We start from the raw sequence: 20,996 nt of genomic DNA on the forward strand, positions 1-20,996 counted from the left end.
CTTCGAGTTCAGTTTGGATCGTATGTCTTTGCCTCTCCCCGGAGCAGTCTGAGAGGGACCCGCGACCCCCTGAGTGGTGATGGGGATGTGGGGATGAAGAGGAGGGGGCTGGCTGGGCTGGGAGACAACCCAGGCCCCTTCCGTCTTCAGGGATTCTTCAGGGACCAGCTCCTGCAGGAGGGGGACGGAGAGGGGTTACACGGGGAAGGACGAGAATCCCTTTGCTCGAGCACTTTCCTTCCTTTTCCTCTTTTGAGAAATCAAAGCAGTTTTTGCTCTGTCCCTCTGCCTCAGCTGTGAATTCTTTCCGGCCAACAGGCAAAGACCCATACTTTGGCGGGCCTCCTAATTCAGGGGTCCCACTACCGCTAACAAGACTGTGGGGAGGGGCGCTGCCCTCCCAGGGAAGAAGTGCTGTGAGCACATTTCCCTACAAAAGGGGGGTCTCCATGGTCCAACTGGGAAAAGTGCCAACGGGGTGCGGGAAGCACAGAGGGTGCGAGGACTGTGACAGCAGCAGTGTGGCCACTAAAAGGACAAGGCAGCTGGAATGTCCCAGCCCTGGCTCCTCTTCCAGGTTTGGAGGTGTGGAGGGGCTCCGCCAAGGCTCGGGGTGGTGGCTGGTGGGACAGGCTGACAGGGCAGTGGGGAGAGGCCAGGCCCCCACCCCCCCCAAGCTGGCAGAGCTCCGGGCCAGACCCTGGGCCCAGGATGCCGGAGGTGTGGTTGAGCCAGGGAAGCCGGTCCCGTGGCAGGAAGTCCACAGGATTGTTCCCTCATTAGACATGATTTTCAGATCATCACCTGAGTCTAGGAAGAGACTCCTTGCCTTGCCTGAGATTACATGGGGAGAGTGAGACAGACCAGGCCTGGAAACTCAATCTTCAAAGCGAAGTAAAATCTGAGCCTCTTCCCCGTGCCCCGCCCCCTAGGAAGGTAAAGCTGACTTGGGTAACAATAGAACAGGAGCCAGAGGTGGCCCAGGCAGGCCTTGGTGGCGAATCCTGCAGGCATTCCAACGCCCACCCCTCGCCAGAGCGGGGACTCCAGGACTCGGCTGCGCATCGAGGTACCGGAGCTCCCTGGGCGAAGCTCTGCAGAAAGCCGGCCCGCAAAGCTTCCCACAGCAGCTGCCAAGAATACACCCGACATAATAATTTCTTTGACCTCCACCACATGAGTTTCTGAAAAGAACAAAACTGCATCATTCCCTGGCATTTACAGTTTAAACCTTTCCTATTCAAGTTTCTAACAAAAAAAGCCACCAGCCCATTCTGGCCGTGATTAAAATTCATAGGCTTGCTGCAGAGAACAGATGCAGAAGCAATTTTAGGCCAGTCATATCCCAGGTCTGCAAAATTAATTTGACAGGTTTGCATTAAAGCACTGATCAATATCCACTTTAGAGCGGCAGAGGCTAACTGAGAAAAAATAAGTGACCGGAGTGTTACCAGACGAGAAAAAATGAATCTTTGAGACTTTTTTCCCTCTAAGCTTGCACCTACATCAGAAGTCCTGACCTCAATCCATTGATCGGCTGCAGTTAACATGACAAAAGGCCCAGCAGATAGACCGTCGCGGCTACCGGGGAACAATCACCCGGATACACTAAATGTTTGACGGAGTGACTAGACTGCGGAATTAGTCTTGGCTTTCCGAGGGCGGCCCCCAACCTGGCCTTCCTGAATCCTCCCCTCCCTTCCCAAGAGCCATTTGCAGAGACCCAACTTTCACTAAACTTCCTTCCATGCACGGATGGCACAGGGATGTGGTCCCCGAGTAGCTGGAGCCTGGCTCCATTCAACCACCCAGACTAGGAGGCAATTAAGACCAAACCTTTCTTGAGAGAGTTCTCTCAAATGGAGGCATCTCAGCTAACGTCAGTGGGTACCTCCAAAGGGCTTGATTCAAGGGAGCCAACTCAGAAATGGAAAGCCAGATGGACGGTCATTGCCTGCACTTGGAGAGAGATGGGCTCTACCAGCTTTGGTTCGATATATATATATATTTTAATGTTTTTTGGGGGGGGGCAGTAATTAGGTTTATTTATTTATTTTTGTTTATTTATTTTTAAATGGAGGTACTGGGGATTGAACCCAGGACCTCGTGCATGCTAAACAGGCGCTCTACCACTGAGCTGTACCCTCCTCCCGTCGATTTGATCGTTTTTGAGGTGTGGAAGGAATGCGCTTCAGGCTCAGAGCATCCTCGTTCAAGTTCACTGGGCGGTTCTGTTCCCAGGCCTGGTGGCCTTCCCGCCCCTATAACCCAACATGGCTAATAATTCAACAAATCAAAAATGAGCATCCGCTCAGGATGGGCCCGGCATCAGGCCTGGATCCACAGGGAAGACTGTCCCCGTGAGGCCCAGATCACCCCTCACCCCCTGAAGGTTGTCCTGGGGGAATCCCGCCCCCCCCACCCCCCCCACCCCCCGCTCACTCATCTGCAGGGAGCCACCTTTTAGCTGTTGGCTCTCCAGGGAAATGTAAGCCACAAATATAGCTACACATGCGATTTAAAATTTTCTAATAGTCACATTTTAAAAAGTGGAAAAAATAAAACCAAGGGAAATCAATTTTAATAGCATATTTAATTCAATATGTTTAAAAGGCTATCATTTCAACATGGAATAAATATAAAAAATTAGTAATGTGATAGTTGACCTGCTTTTGATCTGGTGCTAAGTATTCCAGGACGTTTCAGTGTAGATGTTCGGACCAGTCACCTTTCAAGTGCCCGACAGCCACAGAGCCTGGTGGCGGCCGCAAGGAGAATGCAGAGATGGACATGGTGGGACCGGGGTTCCTTTCTGAACACCCACCGGCAGGAACCCCATCCTGCCCTTCCTCGCTCCCACCCTCCACCACATCTAAGCCATGACTAAATTTGGGTGGCCCTCATTCACACCACCAGTTGCCAAACACAACACAGTGATTGTAACAGGAAAAATTTGACATCAACAGCCCGACGGAGGGTGTGGCCATGCTGCTCAGGTGCCCGACAGTGGCTCCCCAAGGGCTTGGCGTGTCCTCCTTCTCCATTTAAACATGGTGCCGGCAAGGTGTCGGGCCCTTAGAGGGCCTGTCACTACTTAACAAACATTTATAAACCACTTACCGCCCACCACGCAGCGCCCTAAGAATCTGGCAAATGTTATCTTGTGTCATCCTGATAGTACCGTCTGCGGTGGAGGCTGTTAGGACCTCCTTTTCAGAGACAGGTGAGGTGACGTGTCCAAGGTCTCGGAGCTAGCGGGCGGCAGGGCAGAATTCAGACGCAGCAGTATGACTCAGAGGCACGCTGACCCCCGTGTTGGTGTCCAGCCTTTGGCATTTCACCAGGCATCTTCGAGATCAGATCATCCCCACGGGATGAACAGTCAGCAGATCTGCTGGCCTAAGAGAGTCGATCCAGAGGCACTTAGGCTACGGTCAGCCTACGTAAGGGAGCAGCCGTGCTGCTGTTTTGTTCAGAAGGGTTGTGTGAGCAGGCAGAAACTCAGGACTTCTTGCCTTAACCCAGATCCGAATCGTGTCAGCCACATCTGGCATTTTGACCTTGTATCAATCACTTAACCTGCCCAAGCATAGTTTCACCAGCTGTAAACCCAGGAAAAAGCACCTGCCCCACCTTCCATCTGGGGCATCCGGGTTCAAATGATGGAATGTCTATGGAAGAGCTTTAAAATTATAAATCAATATGCAAATGTGAAGTCTTTGTGCTATTATTTGTTTAAAATATTAAAGTATTTGTATTATTATTGATGGTGAAAACACAAAGGCATTGGTTATGATCCCAGAGTTACAGTGTTCACGCCTGTACAAATAACCCTCTCTGACCCTCCACCCCTACCCAAGGGAGTGGTCTTCCTGTCTTCAGAGTGTTTGACTGTACACAACTTTGCAGAAATCCCAAATAGCAGAATCACTTCACCTGCTTGGTCCAATAAATAAGTAGTGAGCTAGTGATTATGTGGGTGGACACAGTACATATAAGAATTACTGACATGGCTGAGGGTCCCCTTTAGGGACCTTCCCAAGGTTGCCTACAATTAGGCAGCAGTGACTCCATTCCCATTTTGGATTTTAATCTGAACTCCATTGGGCATTAATATTAACCTTCACTCTTGCCATGAATCTACAGCAAGATTGTTCTTGAAGTTCTGTCCATCTGCATGGGGGCTGAGCAGCTGTCATGTGACCCGGGCTCCTGACTCCCCTTTCCCTAGCCTCAGTTTCTTTATGTGTCAAATAACGGCATTAGGATCAGGTGTATCCTTCCAAGTGCCCAGAGAAGGGGCTACACACATCATCCAGTTGAAAGTACTTGGAAAATGGAAATGCTGGTAGCTAAGGTGCCAAGTTTTCAGTTTCCCAGGGGTGGGAAGGATGATGAAGATGGCATAAAGACTGGGGCTGGAAGCATCCTAAAGTCTCTTCCACTCACACAAGCGGTGCCTGGGCTGGGATGACTCAAAGGCTAGGAATGGTGTCTAAAACACTTGTGTGTGGCCTCCGTTCATGGCGTGGGCTTCCTTGCAGCATGGCAGCCTCAGAAGCGTGGCATTTCTTATACCGAGGCTCAGTTCTCCAACTGCACTGGTTCCAAAGCCTCCTGGCCTTTCATGATCCAGACCCAGAAGTCACCAGCATCACTTCTGCCGGCATTCTATTGGTGGATGGAGCCAGGAGCCCACCTAGATTCAGGAGAGGGGGACATAGAGTCTCATCTGCCAATGAAAAGAACATCAGAGAATTCGGAGTCCATATTTTGAAAACACCACAACCTCACTCAAACTCAGTTTCCTTATCTGTAAAAATGGAGATAATAATGCCTATCCTGTAAGTCTGTTGTGAGGCTTTAGTGAGATTAGGTGCAGTAAATGCCTGACACTCCTCAGTAAGTGTCAACTTCTATGATTGGTATAACAGTAACTGTCTGAGCAGCCGCCATGCATTTTCTGACAGCCTTTGCACTACAGGTGCATGGGTCCTGTGATGGAAGCGTAGAACTGATCCTCTGCTATCAGGCTGGGGAGAGAAGATGCAGGCACAAGACCATTTGCAACCTAAAGTTCAACAAAGTGGTAAACACTCAGTATTGACAAGTAGGAAAGGGAGAGAGAAGTGTGAACCCATCTGGCCAGAGAAGATTGCAGAGGAAATGAAACTTGAGTTGGAGCTGGAAGGATTTAGGATGGTTTGGAGGGAAAGAGATGGGACTTCTGGGCAACATAGATTGATCTGCAAGAAGACAGAGGTTTCTGAGGCAATAATGACATTAGCCCTTTGCAAGCATGTTTACCCTACTTTAGTTTCCCTGATTGTAAAATGGGGATGAAAAAGGGTGTCCCAATAGTGTAAATCAATTTGTTCATTTATCTGTTCATATACCCACCTTTTAACCTATCCTCCCATCCATCCATCCATCCTCCCACTCATTCATTCATCTTTCATCATCCGTCCTCCCACTCATTCATTCATCCTTCATCATCCATCCATCCATTCTATCTCTCTGTCCATCCATACATCCCCTCATCCATCTGTCCACCTATTCATCCCTCCATCCATCTGTCCACCCAACAAACCCTGGCAAGTCCAGCTCTAGATGCGAGGAATACAGAGATGAATAAGGTTGCCTCAGTTGTCCAGTAGTCCTCTCCACAATCTACTGGGGGCTGAGGGAGGATATTTTGGGGCAAGGGTGTCCTGCAGCTCCCCTTTTGGCTCTGTGCTGTTACGTACCTCAGTGTGGGTAGAGCAGCCTTGACATTATACTATCTGTTTATAGTTGAGCTGACTAGCTGTACATTTTGTTTTCAGTAACAAATTCTGGTCCAGCAAATGAAGAAGAAGGAGATAAGCAGACTGACTGTCATCTAGAAGTCAGTTACTTTACTAGAGATCTGGTGTTCAGCTTCCTTACTGAATCTAGTGGAGAAGACATCATTAGCCCCATTTAATAGAGGAGTGAACAAAAACTTCAAGAGGGTAAGCAGTTTGGCTAAGGATGTTCAGTAGTAAGTGGTAAGGCTGGTTTTTGAAACCCTGATGCCACAAGCCCCAGGATGCTAAGTTCAGACATACACAGGTACTTTCATTCTCCAGATATGACTAGAGGATTAGGTCCTGTCTTTCCTATGCAGTTCTGATGTTTCTGGTCCCACCATCAGGTGAAAATGTCTCACGTTTGGTTGCATTTCCACTGAATGGGAGCCCCTCTTGCAGGCAGAGACCAGTGCCTGGTTCTGTCCCATCACCACTACCCCACCCCCCTCACACACAGACAGTGGTACTTCGCTGGCAGGGGGATGTTCTCAATATGTCATTTGGTTTCGGCTGAATTTTTCAGTAGTGAAGTTGAGTTTTCATTAGACCGCCCTCACTTTCAAACCGTCTCCACAGTGATTGGTGACGTTTGTTTCTGTGATTTATTAGCATGAGTTGTGGAGCAGTAGTGAATCCTAGGCTGTGGACAAAGAACTTGTGAGCTTCTGGGAATGAACCTCTGGCTTCACTTGGTGCCCCTAATTGTCCACAGATGTCACCCGTGGCCAGGGACATAAAGGTCAGCCCAGAGCAGTTTCTGCTTTTTCCTAGTACAGCTTCCCCCTCACCGAAACCCCAGGGGAACAACGGACTCTGGTGTCTCACAACCTTATTGATGTACAAGAGACTTCCTCCCCTACCTAACTCCCCAGGAGAGCACCAAATATGTTTCCGAGGTTTTCTGATGGATCCAGACGGCTGCCTGTGGGAATACATACTGTTACAATCGTTTAATATTCTGATGGAGCCACCGATTCAATTATTGGTTGTATTTTCCTAAGTGTAGTCACATATATCTCAGCCATTCCACAGAGGTGTTAATCTCAGGGGGCTTAAAGAGATTCAGAATGTGGTGGGGGGTCAGTAACTGGGTCAGACTGGGAGGTGTCTGTCTATTAACCTTCCATTTGGGTAGCCAAACAGCCATGCCCAGCACACGAGGTGGGCCCTGGATCTTGTCACTATTAATACTGTCACTGAGGCAAGGTGGATGGGCTTCGTCTAAGCTAACCCAATGGCAGTATTACTATTGCTTACTCCACAGAAGCAGCCAAATAAGACGTGGAGAGTGGGAACCTATTAAAATTGGGAAGCGAAGAGGGGGCGGGAGAGAGGTTGGAGTAAAAAAAATATGCCTAGTAGAAAATTCTGGACTAAATACTGAGGTAAGAGGCCGTGGGGAAAGCTTCTCGCATTTGTGTCTTGTGTTCATTCAGACACACTTCATTCATTCAGCCAGCATTTATTTGGCTCCCTTCAGAATGTTCTACCACAATTCTAGGGATTGTGTGGGAATGCAAAATAAATTACAAAGCTCCATCTTCAAGTTGAGTTGGACTAGAGCACAAAAGTGTCATAACACCAGGGAATATCACATTACGTGTCCTAAAAGTAGCATCCACACAGCAGGCAAGGAGAGTTCAGAGGAGAGAAAAATTACTTTTGGAAGAACAAATCCTGGAGGACTTCCTGGAGGAGGACTCTTGTGAAAAGAAGTTTGTGTTAAAGTGCTCTACAAATGGAGAGTATTCCATTTTACCTTCCCTGCCTGCAAAAATGCCAATGCCACCTTCCCCGATTGAAGCTGATACTGGCCCTTTTGTCAGAAGCACTGGTCTTATTTCCCCTAGAAAATATCCTACACACACAGAGAGAGAGAGAGAGAGAGCACGTTTTTGGACCCCAAAGTCCACCAAAAGACAGTCTGGACCAGAAATGAGATTTCCAAATGTCTCTCTTGAAGCTCCTGGTCCTCCTCCTCCCTCGGCTGCGGAGGGCCCCCACGGTATCCGTCCCAGCCCATCAACACCTGTGCTCAGGAAGAGCCCCGCCCAGGGCCAGCGGCCGGTGGCATAGCAGGGAGGGGGGCAGGAGGGAAGTCCCGCGTTTTCTCCTCCTACTCAGGGTGGTCGTCACACCCATTCCACAATGCGCTCACCCCTCGAGGCTTTCATGTCATGGCTTGCGCCTAAGTGGTGTGTGCGTGATTGTCGACAGTATCTGTCTCCCCCACTAGACTGGAAGTCCTCTGAGGGGCACCAGAGTTTCCCCAGCACAAGTGAATGAAAACGTGTCCCCTGGTCAATGACTTTCAGGCATCTCCCAGGGGGCCGGGAAGATGAGGGATCTTTCCACAGAGTAATCCTGCCCCAGAGGCTTCATCTTTGTGTGGGAGGGATTTAGGGTAAAGTCTCTGCCTGCCCGAGAATGGGGTGATTTTGGGTTAATCCTTCTCACTGCAGGAGAGATTGCCCCTTGCACGTACCCTCTTGGTCTGGAAGGACCCACCCGAATGGCCAGAAGTTCCTCACTGGCTGCCTGTTCTGCTCAACTAGCCTCACCAAGTGCTTGCTATTTCTCCATCACTTCTGGAATATTTCTTTGGTTGCTGCTTCCTTCTAGACTGGATGAGGTGGATGAGGGTAGCCGACAGTGAGCACAAGGGGCGGGGGGGTGGTTCTAGCCAAAATAAGGGCTGCTCTGGCTGAGGTCACTCGTGGGGCAATCTTTGAAAAGAAGGTTCCATCTCAGGGAATTGTGAGTATTAAACTGACAAGGACGTCAGATCCCTGCTCTGCTGTGAGTAAGGGACTATCATTCCATTTCACAGATGAGCCAACTGAGATAAGGAGGCCAAACCATTCTGATTTCAAAGAATTGAGAAAAACACACAGCTTCAAGGACCACTTCTGGGCTAGCAGCAAGAGCACTGGAAAGATTCATCCAGAACGAGCCCTGTTTATGCCTTAAGTTGCCTGTATGTGTGTCCCGATGGGATCTGGAGACAGTCTCTGTAAAATATGAGTGGTTCCAATGCATTCTTCTCACTCTTTCCATAAATAAAAAATAAATGCCAAATAACCACATCAGGCCCCATTGTTTGATAGCCTCTCTCCTGGTATTTAATTTTATTTCGTCACATAAAGTGAGGGGGATGGTGGGGCTGGAAGGGTGGGGGGGGAAGCAGCCGACGTCTGTCATAGTACAGTCTCATTGCTTAACACCTGAGGGGAAAGTGACCGAAAAGAACTTAATTCAAAAAATCCTTTAGGCACACAGGAGCTTCTTCCAACCAGTAAGTCAGACAGCTATGGAGAGAGAGACATCAATAAATAATCAGCCAGCTTAGACTTTTAAATGGGAATCCCAGCATCACCACCCAAAGGTAAATTGCATCTTTTCCACCAGCCTCGGAGCAGAGCTTCATGCTTGTGTGGACCGAGGAACTTTGCTCGTTGCAAATGCAACCCGACCCTGCTTTCTAATACAATATATGGCTCCTATCCTTGTATATTTCACATATATTTCATGTATAATAGAAAATGTAGGCGCTATATAGCTATAGATCTACGTGCCCTGTTATCTGTCTACCTGTATCTCCTACATGCCCTATGTCATATATATATGTATATATGAATGTATATTGTATATATGTATGTATATATGAATATATTTGTATATGTATGAATATATATTGTATATGTGTATATATATTGTGTGTGTGTGTGTATATATACAGATATAGATATAGATATATAGAAGGGTGTCTGTCCTCAGAAACCCCAAGAAGCATCTTTGTCACTCTGTTTCACCCTGTTTTTCATGAGTTTCCTTAAACATCACCCCTTGTGAACAGCTGGGGTGAGGTGGGAGGGGTCTGGAGCAGGGAGGAGCGATCCTTAAGTCCCGTCCCCTGAGCCAAAAGAAGTCCCCCCATGAACTCCGAGGAGTCCCAAACCTCTCCCAGGAGTGGTGCCATATTTCAGATCCGATTGGGAATATTTTTCTTCCCACACCCAGAGTCACCCACCCACACAGATTTGATTTTGCAGCCAGGGATGCGGGTTCCTAGGCGTGACTAGGGAGCAAGCTCCTTCCCGGGCATTCTGAGCCCTATGCGTCCGCCTGGCAGATGTGAGCATTGTGGGCAAAGCCGCCCCAGGGCATCCATCACTGCCCCGCATGTATTTTATGAAGTCACCTGGGAACCCGAAACCAGCTCACACTGCTAACAGTTTCTTACTGCTTGTAATTTTCTCCCAGAGTGTCTACATCCTAGCCCCTTTGAAAGCAAACTGACTGTGGGTCTTCCTCAGTGAGAAGCTCCGAGCAAGGGCTGCTTCTCCGCCTGCAGAAGGCACCTGCTGCAGGGAATCCGGGAAAATGGCAGCCCCATTCCTCTTTGCCTGTCCCGCTCGTGGTGGGGTGGCCACTTCCTGTAAGGGAGGGTCCCCATCCCAGAGCAGAAAGGAGAGGTCAGATGGGGGTGTGTGTGTGATTTTTCTGGGGCCAACATGTGTGCCTGGTGCAGTGGGAGAGCCCGGGGGACACCGAAGCCAGGGGTCTGACTGCCTGGTTCACTGGCCAGAGGTAACTGAGAAGTAAGTATAGAATCCACACTGTATTTCCAAAACTTAGTGCCCTCCTCCAACAAAAATAGAATATAAACTATCTTATTAAGATTTTTAATGTTGATTACATGTTGAAATAACATGTAAATATGTTGGACATGTTGAGATAAATAAAATATAGTGTTAAAATTAATTTTACCTGTTTTGTTTCAATTTTTATAATGTGACTACTAGAAAATTGAAAGTCACATGTGTGGCTTGCACTATATTTCTGCTGAACAGCATAGTATTAAATCAACCCTTTAATTATTCACAGGGAGATAACTTCAAATTTCTATCTTCAAAGCTAAACATCAATGTTTGTATATTGTCATTACAAAATAATTTTTATCACAAAATATTCCATAGATACACAAAGCCTGTGTAACATATAGTACAATTTAGAGAACAGGAAATGAACACCTGTGCAACCACCACCCAGTCGAAGCAACCAAAGTACCCGATGTCCCCTATCTGATCACACCTCTCTCTGTCCCTGATCAGAGCCAGTTTCCTGATCAGGCAAGTACCCTTATTAAATTGACACTGCCCTTTAATTAAATTATAATTTTAATTTTTAGACATTATTAAAAATTCAGAAAGTACCAATAATCATTTGACAAACACTTGGGGCACAATCACCCTGCATTGATTATTGTGAATATATTGTCCTGTATGTTTCTTGTTAAATAAAACCAAGAGGGCACGACAGGTCAAGATGGAGCTGTCTTTTCATTGCAGACCACCTCACTCCACTCCCAGGCACCCTGGTTGTATTTCTACAACAAGGTGTTAGCGTATTCTCAAATGACAACTGCAAGGTCAGACACTCAGCTGGCACCTGGCCCCAGGGGTAGAGAGGAGATTCTTTTTTTTTTAATTAAAAAAATTTTTTTATTGAAGTCTAGTCAGTTTACAATGTTGTGTCAATTTCTGGTGTACAGCACAATACTTTAGTCATACATGAATATACATATATTCGTTTTCATATTCTTTTTCACTGTAAGCTACTACAAGATATTGAATATAGTTCCCTGTGCTATACAGTATAAACTTGTTTATCTATTTTATATATACCAGTCAGTATCTGCAAATCTTGAACTCCCAATTTATCCCTTCCTACCCCCTTCCCTCTCCTAGTAACCATAAATCTGTTTTCTGTGTCCGTGAGTCTGTTTCTGTTTTGTAAATAAGTTCGTTTGTCTTTAAACGTCCATCGACGGATGACTGGATAAAGAAGTTATGGTATATTTATACAATGGAATACTACTCAGTCATAAAAAATAATAAAAACAAAGCTATTTGCAGCAGCATGGCCCCAGAGAATGTCATTCTAAGTGAAGTGAGCCAGAAAGAAAAAGAAAAAATCCATATCATATCACTCAAGAGAGGAGATTCTTGAAGGACGTATACATCCAGACAGAAATCCACAAACTTTGTTTACTTATTTACCTACTTACCTATGTACTTATAAATAACAACTGCATATATTTAGGGAGCACAGCATGACGTTATGATGTACGTGTATGACACAGTCAAGCTAATTAACATACCCTCCTCACAGAGCTACCATTTTTATGCATTTACTTTTTGAAATGAGAGCACCTGATTCCTGCCCTCTTAGCAAACTCCCAGCATAAACTGCAGTGTGATTAATTGCAGTCACCATGCTGAATGTGAGATCTCTAGGCTTATTCATCCCTGCGTGACTGTAACTCTGTACCCTTCGACCAGCACCTCATCTCCCATTTCCCCCATCTCCCCGCCCCTGGTAACCACCCTTCTACTCTCTGCTTCTGTGTATTCCACTTTTCAAGCTTCTGCATTTAAGTGAGATCATGCAGTATTTTCCTCTCTGTGTCTGGCTTATTTCACTTAGCATGTCTTCTAGGACATCCACGTTGTCACAAATGGCAGGGTCTCCTTTTTAAAAGGCTGAATAATATTCCATTGTATATATGCACCATTTCTTCATTCATCTATGGACAGACCCTTGGATTATTTCCATACCGGGGCTCTTGTGAATAATGCTGCAGTGAACTTGGGAGTGTTGATATGCCTTTGTGGTGCTGAAGAAATCACCAGATTTTAAAAGTTGCTGGGACTTAGCATGACCTAATTGCTTCATGGAGTCTTTGACCCTTAGTCGCACACAGGACATTAGAAATCGGTTACGATGGAGGCCAGAGGAGCTGAGTGGCTGGTCCAAGTTCACCCGCTCGGTGAGGTCAGAGCCTAGACTAGCACCTGGCAGTGACTTCAAGACAGGCTCAGCTGTCACCTGCGTAAATCATCAAAACCACAGCCCTCTTCATGCTGGAATATCCAGGCTGGGTACACGGAATCGTAGGTTGGGTTTGCTAGAAGCTGAAGAGAACCCTTTCAGATGTGAGAAGCATTTACTGAACCTACTGTCCCTGGCCAGGAAGCCTCCACCACTTGGCATCACACACTTTTCTTGGCTGCCAGTGGGTCCCTCTGGTCATTTCTCTGAAGACAGAGGTGCTCACTGCTCAAGCTGTCTCTGGAGGTGAAGCATGTGGGGAACCCAGACTAACTGAGCAAACTCTGTTTTTGCCTTTTGTTTCTTTTTCCTAGACATTTGGTAACATTATTTTCTGGTGATTTGTGTCTGACCTAAATATGAGTGGTAAAAAAAAAATCTATCCACCAGGGATTTTGTTGGGTTCCAGTTAATAAGAGTTTTTACTATGTGGATACCTGTGGCCCGAGTCATCTGTGCCAGGAGCCCTCCATAAAGAAACGTGAGAATAAAAAGAAACATTAAAATAAAAAGAAACGTTCACCACAGAAGTAGCTGTTCCCCGAAGTGGGACGATTGAAAGACCCGGTCCGTGGGTGGGTTTGAACTACCTGAGGACTTCGGACGAGAGGCTCACCTTGGCTGACAGTAAGAAGGGCAGTGGCAGAGTCCCTGTCCCTCCAGAGTCTGCAGTCCTTATGTAAATAAAGATCTCACACTAACTGTGTGCAGCTCTGTCTCTTCAAATAGACCATAAGCTCCTCGAGACGGGGATTGGGACTCTTGCCATAGCTTGCCTATATCCCCCTCTGCACACGGGAGATGCTTGAAAATTTTTGTGCACTAAATAATATTAACAATGCGATTAAAATGTACCGCCCTGGCTGTGGAAAACTCCTTATCTCACAGCGGAACAGTTGGCTTGTGGGGGGGTCCCTTCCCTGTTCCGGACAGAAGGATGCACTTTAATGCCAAAGAAAGTCAAAATAGCCGTTGGTGACTGTTTGCTCAGGAGGAACGGGCCAGGTGGAGGGGGGAGGCGCGGAGGGGAGAAAGCGCACGTGTGTTCGGCAGAAACCTTGAAACAATCAAAGCCACAAATGCCTCTTATAAACACACGGTGCGAGGCAGATGTTTACCCGGACAACCCGGAGAGAAAAAGCCAGCAAAAGCCGGAGAGATTCACGCTCCACAAACAAGGGATTTCCTGGGGGAAGGAGTGGCAGGTAATGGGTTCTGCAAATTTCTCCTCCTGATAACTACATCACAGACCAAGTCCAAGGAGACTTTGTCTTCCTATTGAAACCTTATTTAAATACTGCCGCCTATTTCAGGCGGAATGGCTGTTGTATTGGCCGGTGTTGGGCTATTCTCTCAAACCTTTATGAAGCACGCGGGGAAGAAATAGACAGCCAGTGCCTCGGTGGGAGTGGGGAAGCATCCCATTGGGAATTGCCCTCCTGATAGCCTTCAAGAGTCAGCCTTTCCCGCTTCTGATTAGTGGCCTTCACCCAAGTAAAGCTGTAGAAAAAACTAGAGCCGTGCCTGCTTCAAATCAGCAGAATTTCTTACCATTTGTACAGTGTGGCCGCTGTCTCCATCATTCATCATTGAATTACTTACGCAGCAACCATCTCAACGTCACGACGGTCTTTGCAATGAAGTTGCTCCGCGTGGTCCCTCCTGGGTATGATTTTCTCTCCCTGGATTCTTATCAGGCAGAGCAAAAAGCCCAGGACGGGGAGCCAAGGCTTTCAAATGCCGGCCCCCACCTGGCCAGTTTCCTGTGTGACTCGGAAACATGAACTCCCCTTTCAGGCCCTTGGTTTCTGCATGTCTCAAGCAATAGAGGAAGTGATCCCTGGCCCCCAGCAGCCCGGAAATGCTGAGGATGTGCTCAAGCAAAGTCTACTGGCTCATTTTCCTCAACCCATGGGGTTAGGCATTCCTGAGCCAAATACGCCTGCAGGACCCGGGAAACTCCATCTAGTTTTGGCCTCGAGGCAGGAGCTGCTGACCAGAACCGGAGCTCTTCTCAGAAAGCTGAGGTCCCTTCTAGCAAAGGTGAGGGGTCCGGGCCGCCGTTCTCACCCCCTCCAGAACACACACAGCCTCCCGCGTTCAACTACATTCACTGAGCAGCTATTCTGTGCCAAGGACTGTGCTCGGCAAGGGGAATGTGACATCAGGCCTGGTTCCCAGCTTCACTGAGCTCACAACCTCATGGGGAGACCTGGCTTTAAACCAGTCACCTCAACACAGGGTTACACAGTGAGAGGCGAAGACGGGAGCCCAAGGAGGTGACTGGAAGTCAATCTCATGAAAAGCTGGAAATGTTTACCTCTCACCAGCTTTCTCTGAAGGAGCGGGTGGTGGAAATGGCTGGGACCGACACTGAGCCTTTCCCAGAGTCTGGTGGAATTTCCTTCCTCCCTCCTGGGGGCCTTTCTGCTTCCCTGCCAGGCAGGGAAGCCCCTGAAGAGCATGCAGTTAAGGAGGTAAAGCCCTGGAGGAAACGGCAGTGGTATTGACATTTCTGGTGTTTTCCATGTGGTCTGAGGCCAAGTGCGGTGTGTGGTTGGGTGGGAGGACTGGGGACAGTGCGAAAGCCCTGGGGGCACGCACCCGCCTGGGGTGGGAGGGAGGTCACCCCCGGTGGGGCTGGGTGTCCAGAGGGGGAGCAGGAGACGGCTCCAGGACAGAGCCCGATTTATTCACTGTCTGGGCTTGGTCCCAGCCGGCCCTCTGCTCAAGCTTGGTAAATCCTCCAGTTTGTAGTCGTTTTTATTAGCAATTGCCTTTTTTTCACCCCTTTGAAAATGTGGTTCGACGAAAATGAAATTTCAGATGTGTGTGTCTCAGCATTGATTTTTCTATTTGTAATAACACACACCCGGCATATCTCCTTTGATATCAAGAGGATAAAATGTCCCTAACACCGTGCTCTCCATTCTGGGGTAATGGATAAAGCCTGTTTATGAGATGTCATTTATTCCACAATAGACAGTAAATAAAAGCCATTTCAAGCTTGGGTTAAATCAAAGCTTGTTCAGGATTTCAGCAGATTTGCAAATCACCTCGGGGACCTTCCTCCGTTACACTTGCTGTTTCCCTCCTTGCTACCAACTCTCTCCCGGTCTCGGCCAAGCCTCCCACTCTCCCCAGCCCCCGGGAGCCCCGACTGATTTGGAAAGACAACTGGCCTGGCTCAGGACCTAGTGTGACATTAAAAGTTCCTTCCCTCCACTTGGGGAATAAAAGCTATGAAAGGCAGCGAGAAATTGAGGTTATACCAACAAAAGCCCGAGCGGCAAAGGGAAGGGAAAAGAAAAGTTCGCAGGAAAATAAGATGAAAACCTGAAATGCTGAAAGGCTATGAAATGTGGCAGTGGCTCCTTTTAGCCAAGTGCACATTGTATTTCTCTCACCGCTCAGGGACGCTGTGTGCTGGAGGGGGAGGGGAGATGAGGAAGGGGGGGCACCAGCTCCAGCACCCCTGCCCTAACGCAGCCCTTTGCCCCTCTCTACCCCCTGTACCCTCAACCCCTTATGTATCTCATCTTTTGTATCCTTTGATATTTAGCTGAATTCCCTACTCCTCCAGGAAGCCCTCCAGCCTGTCTCCTCCTCCTGACCTCTCACAGCACATGATTAAAGTCTTTAACAAATTTTGTCTTACCTTACTCCTGCTTGTTTTGGGGGCTTGTTTTGGAAAGTGAATACTGGGTCCACAACTGACATGTATATTCCTTTGAGGTTTGTGACAGATTTTGAAAGCTGGAAGAGCTGGTTCTGAGCCTCTGGTCCAACTTTATCCACTGCAGAAACCCCCTCTCTGGCCTCCCCAAAGGCAATCCCTTCGCACCAACGTGGGTGGGGACTGTGAAGCCTCATCCTTCTGATGTAGGTTCCGGGTCCAGGGGCGTTTTCTTCTGTGAAGCGGAGTCTTTACCATCGCCCCCCTCTTCTTTGGATCCTAGCTCTTCCTTTCAGAGGGTTTGTGAACAGGTCTCATCCAGCTTCACCGAAGCAGCTCTTCCACAGTGAACCGCCCAGGCCCACGACTAGTCTGGCTGTACCACTTTCTGGCCAGAGACCTCAGTTGGTTGAAGTTTCTCACCAACCCTAAGACTTACTACCCCGACATTCAGCTGGCTGGTTCAGGTTTAGCAATCGTGCCAAAATGCTGTGTTCAAATATTTGTCTTAAGATATTTGCTCATCATCCCCATTAAATATTTATTGGGCAACAAACAGCTTTGTAGAAAATACTATTCTAGGTCTGTGATAGACGATATTGTCGTTCAAAATATTTGGTTGCCCCTCCCTGTGAGCCCTGACTTACGCGGGAGGATTTCACAGCGCCTTGAGGACCACGTGATGTGCTCTGGCCAGTGAAACACGAGCAGAGTGGCCTGGAGCAGACAGGCAGCTGAGCATCCGTGGACTAAATGTTCTATCGGACAAAGTCACCCTGATCATCATGATCAGGCTAAACTGATGAAGCAAGCTGCTCTAGGAAATTTCAAGAAATTTGGGGCATGTTCTGTGCTCACAGGAGGCATGCAGTCTAATTGAGGAGATTCTTATCTCTGTCTAATGTTAAATAAGCTGTAAAATTAGCCAAAGCTTCAGGAGCTCAAACGGGGGAGAGAGGAGTACCAGGTGGGGGATTCAAGGAAGAATGCGGTTTTGTTTCCCTCAGGTCAGTGGTTTGGAGGTTAGATCCCACTGGACGAGGTTCTGAAACTTTGCCTGTTGAAAGACAGGCCTGCTGTCAACTCACATGGAGGAATTAGGAATTTAGGCCATTCTTCCTCTTGGGGTGATCAAGTGAGCGCCCGTTCCATCCACCAAGCATCATGCCAGGCCCTGAATGACTTCCAATCAGATGACTTGCTAATGGTGAAGTGAATGGTGATGACATATTCAAAGCCATTTAAAAAATCAAAATGGAGAAACTGTGGTTCAGGCATCCAAAAAGGAGCCAGGGTGGCCACTGTGGTTGTGGTTTTAGACACGTTCCTGCCTCCCTGAGAACTTTTCTGAACTGCATCAAACACAAGGGCACTACAGGCCATGTTCAAACCAGTACCTGCTGGCAGCTGCGAGCTGCAACCTTCTTGTTTCAAAGTTCCCCCCTTTGCCATTGTGTAACAATTCCAATCCTTGCTTAATAAGCACCCTTACTTCTTGCCAGGTCCAACACTAATTCTTGACAAACATCTTGTGTAACCTTGTGGGTTTCAAGTCCGGCAGAACACAATTCAAGTGATTTTTAAATCTGCATCTCCGGAGCTACAAATCTAATAAATCCCAAATGAACAGTTCTTTATTTCAATCAGATTCCTGTTTCTGAAATTTTGGTTAACAATGGCATCAGTGGTAAAGATATGGAGGGTAGATGTGCCCCTTTTAGTATCTCTTAAATCAAACTGTGGGAGTAACTGTCTGTGGTTCAGTATACAGCCAGTGCTGATGGGGGTCTGGCCCCTGAAAGTAGCCAGAAAGGTCCTCAGCAGCCCCTGCCTCTGCTGCCCCTCCGCTCCCTTCACCCCGTGGACCAGCACAGTTCACCTGGCATTATCCATCCCATTCAGCCTCCCAAGGGAGCTGTGTTATCCCCATTTTACAGATAAAGGCACTGAGTCTCAGAAAAGTTAACTATCTCCCCCGAGCTCATGCAGTCAGGAGGTGGCCAACCCAGGACTGGAGGAGTGTCCCCAGTGAACCAGGGCTTTGCCTTCATTGTCTTCTGCTGCCTGGATCAGGGCAGCTTTGTGCCATTGCCCCAGAGGTCACATGCAGATGGCCAGAGAGGGGGTCCGCCTGGGTCTGCAGCTTGGCCGTGACCCCAACTCCCAAAGGAGCTGCAGAATGGGGTGGTGGTGAAAGATTGCTACAGGAATTATAAAAGAAAAAAGGGAGCAAGGGTGGGAAGGAGGAGGAGGAGGAAAGAAGGAGATGGAGAGATGGAGGGGAGGGGTCAGGCCAAGCAGGAGAAGCAGCCCCCAGGTGCCCCGTCCCTTGAATGCTCACTCTGTGCCTCTGATTTCTTGTGAGTGGTGCCTGGGTGCACACTGTTACAGTTAAAGTGTGTCAGCGGTTTCATTAGAACCCAGGCTTTGATTTATAACCCTCCCTGCAAAAATGTGCTCCTGGCTGAAAGCTGGCATCAAGGTCTTGGGCCAACAGAGCCATTTCTATAGAAGCCGTACGAGGCACAGTCCCGGAGGGAGGGCCCCTCCGGAGTCTGGCTTTCCAGACGGAGAAAAAGAGAAGGGGGCTGGGAACTTGTTTAGAATCTTAAAGAGTTAGCTTAGATTTCAGAACGAGTGCTCCAAAGGGTCAGTTTCTTCATCATCAGAGGCACGTGAAGGTTTTTGTGAAAGTTTGTAAAAACTGTTCACAGACAAGACATGGTGCTTCGGAGTAGCTCCGTCTTGCAAACATCATTATGAATAATAATTAATAATGAAGATAATGATTGTGATGCTAACATTGTGAGAGGATGCTCTGATCTCGAAGAGCTTCTGAATACCTGGTCTCACGGAGTCAGCAGCCCCGAGGGAGTCAGGAAGAAATGATTACCCCCATTTTGTAGATGACAAAACTGAGACCCCGAAGGCTGATTGCTGTGTTTAGAGGTGCCAAGGGCAGTTCAGTGCCGTCCACCCCCCCCCCCGCCCTGGCACCAGCACACCGTCTGAACCAGGACTTCAATGAACAAGACAACAAAGTCGGTCTGTGTGTCTGCTGTTCGTTTTGATATTTTCACTTTTGTTTTAGAAAAAGACGCATCATTGGAAACAGGTCCCATTTTAAACCACATGAGGCTTGAGAAAAATAAATGTGGAAATAAAAGTGCTATTTAATACCAGCATCATTATTACTATTATTATTGCAAAAAGCCCATTTGAAACTGCCTAAAACCCTAAAAACTGGTTAATATTTTAGAGCATCAGAAGGTTTTTTTTTTCAAATATACATTGCTCTCTCCCAAGTGGTTGAATAATCATAATCATAATCATTATCATCATCATCATCATTCCTTCTTTAATGTATTGCTTTGAACATCATTTCCTATGTTTCGCACGTTTGCTGATCAGTGTCCCCATTCAACAGATGAAGAAATGGAGGCTCAAACTCAGACTCCACATCCTCACCGCTACGCTCTTCTGCCTCCCACCGCAAATGCTTTGCTGTGTGAATGCTTTGAAGCCCCAGATTGCACTGGATCAGAAACGAGAAAACAGTTCGCCATCAGCGATAGAGCGAATGCCGCAAAGCTGTCCGGACAGACACCTCAGTGGCAGGTTCCTCTGCGTCTCACCGCACGTGCGCTGTGCACGGGGTCCGAGGCCCTCCTGCTGGAGCCCATCCCATAAAGATCTGCCCCAGGGGCTGGGGCCGGGCAGAGCGCCATCCCTCCCACTGAGCATGCCTTGGGCTGTCACTGTGCTGTTATGTATGAGTCCCTCTTGCCCAATGAGTGGCCTCAGAGGGGCCCAGCCTGGGCTGCTGTCTGGCCGCACTTGTCACACGTCATTAGATGTTTGCTTGCTGCTGACCCTTCTGCCATCTGGCTGAGTGGCTTCGGGGTGAGGGGAGGCGGGCAGCAGCTCCCCAGGCAGCCCCTGGATCTTTGTGGTGTTCAGGAAATGGAGGGTTTCCGAGCTGTTGTGCTAAGCCACTGAGGGGACAACACTGTCCCCGAAAACAGTCTTGTAGAGAGAGCGGCCCTGGCTCAGATTTTCCCAACTTGGAACTACTGCCATTTGGAGCCAGATAATTCTTTGTCATGGGGCTGTCCCTTGTGTCGTTGGACGTTCAGCAGCATCCTTGGCCTCTACACTCTGAATGCTAGTGGCACCCGCCCCCACATCTTGACAACAAAAAATGATGACTCCAGGCATTACTGAAATTGTCGCCCTGGGGGAGAAGCAAAACCAGCCCCTCTGAAAGTCGCTCTAACTGTGAGATAAATTGGGCAGTGAGTGACTTAAGCTATGACTCTAGTGAACCTGCCAGCCCCCCAGATAATAACCATTGATTGAACAGCACAGAGAGATGGCAGGCGTTGTACGAACAATGTTTTGCTTAATCCTCAAGACTGTCCCATTGACTGGAATTTCTGACTCCACCTTGCAGATGAGGAAACTGCAGTTCAGAGAGGGGAAGCAATTTGTTCCAGGTCACTCAGCGGGGAAGCAAACAGAGCTGGGTTTCAAATCAGTTTGTCTGATGTCCCAGTCTAGGGTCTTACCTGCCCCCGCCTCGGCTGTCTGTTTCC

The 20,996-nt window shown here is 48.0% G+C and overlaps 1 long non-coding RNA gene across 1 annotated transcript; it reads right to left on the reverse strand.

The window, feature by feature from the left end:
* Positions 1-2,574: 2,574 nt before the first annotated feature.
* Positions 2,575-16,850, reverse strand: LOC116660658. Its single transcript, XR_004316242.1, has 2 exons — positions 16,384-16,850; positions 2,575-4,732 (listed from the first exon to the last, which is right to left on the reverse strand). It is a non-coding gene; the product is annotated as an uncharacterized LOC116660658 (long non-coding RNA).
* Positions 16,851-20,996: the final 4,146 nt, after the last annotated feature.

Source organism: Camelus ferus, chromosome 30 (genome assembly GCF_009834535.1).
Source record: "Camelus ferus isolate YT-003-E chromosome 30, BCGSAC_Cfer_1.0, whole genome shotgun sequence".
Taxonomy (NCBI): Eukaryota; Metazoa; Chordata; class Mammalia; order Artiodactyla; family Camelidae; genus Camelus; species Camelus ferus.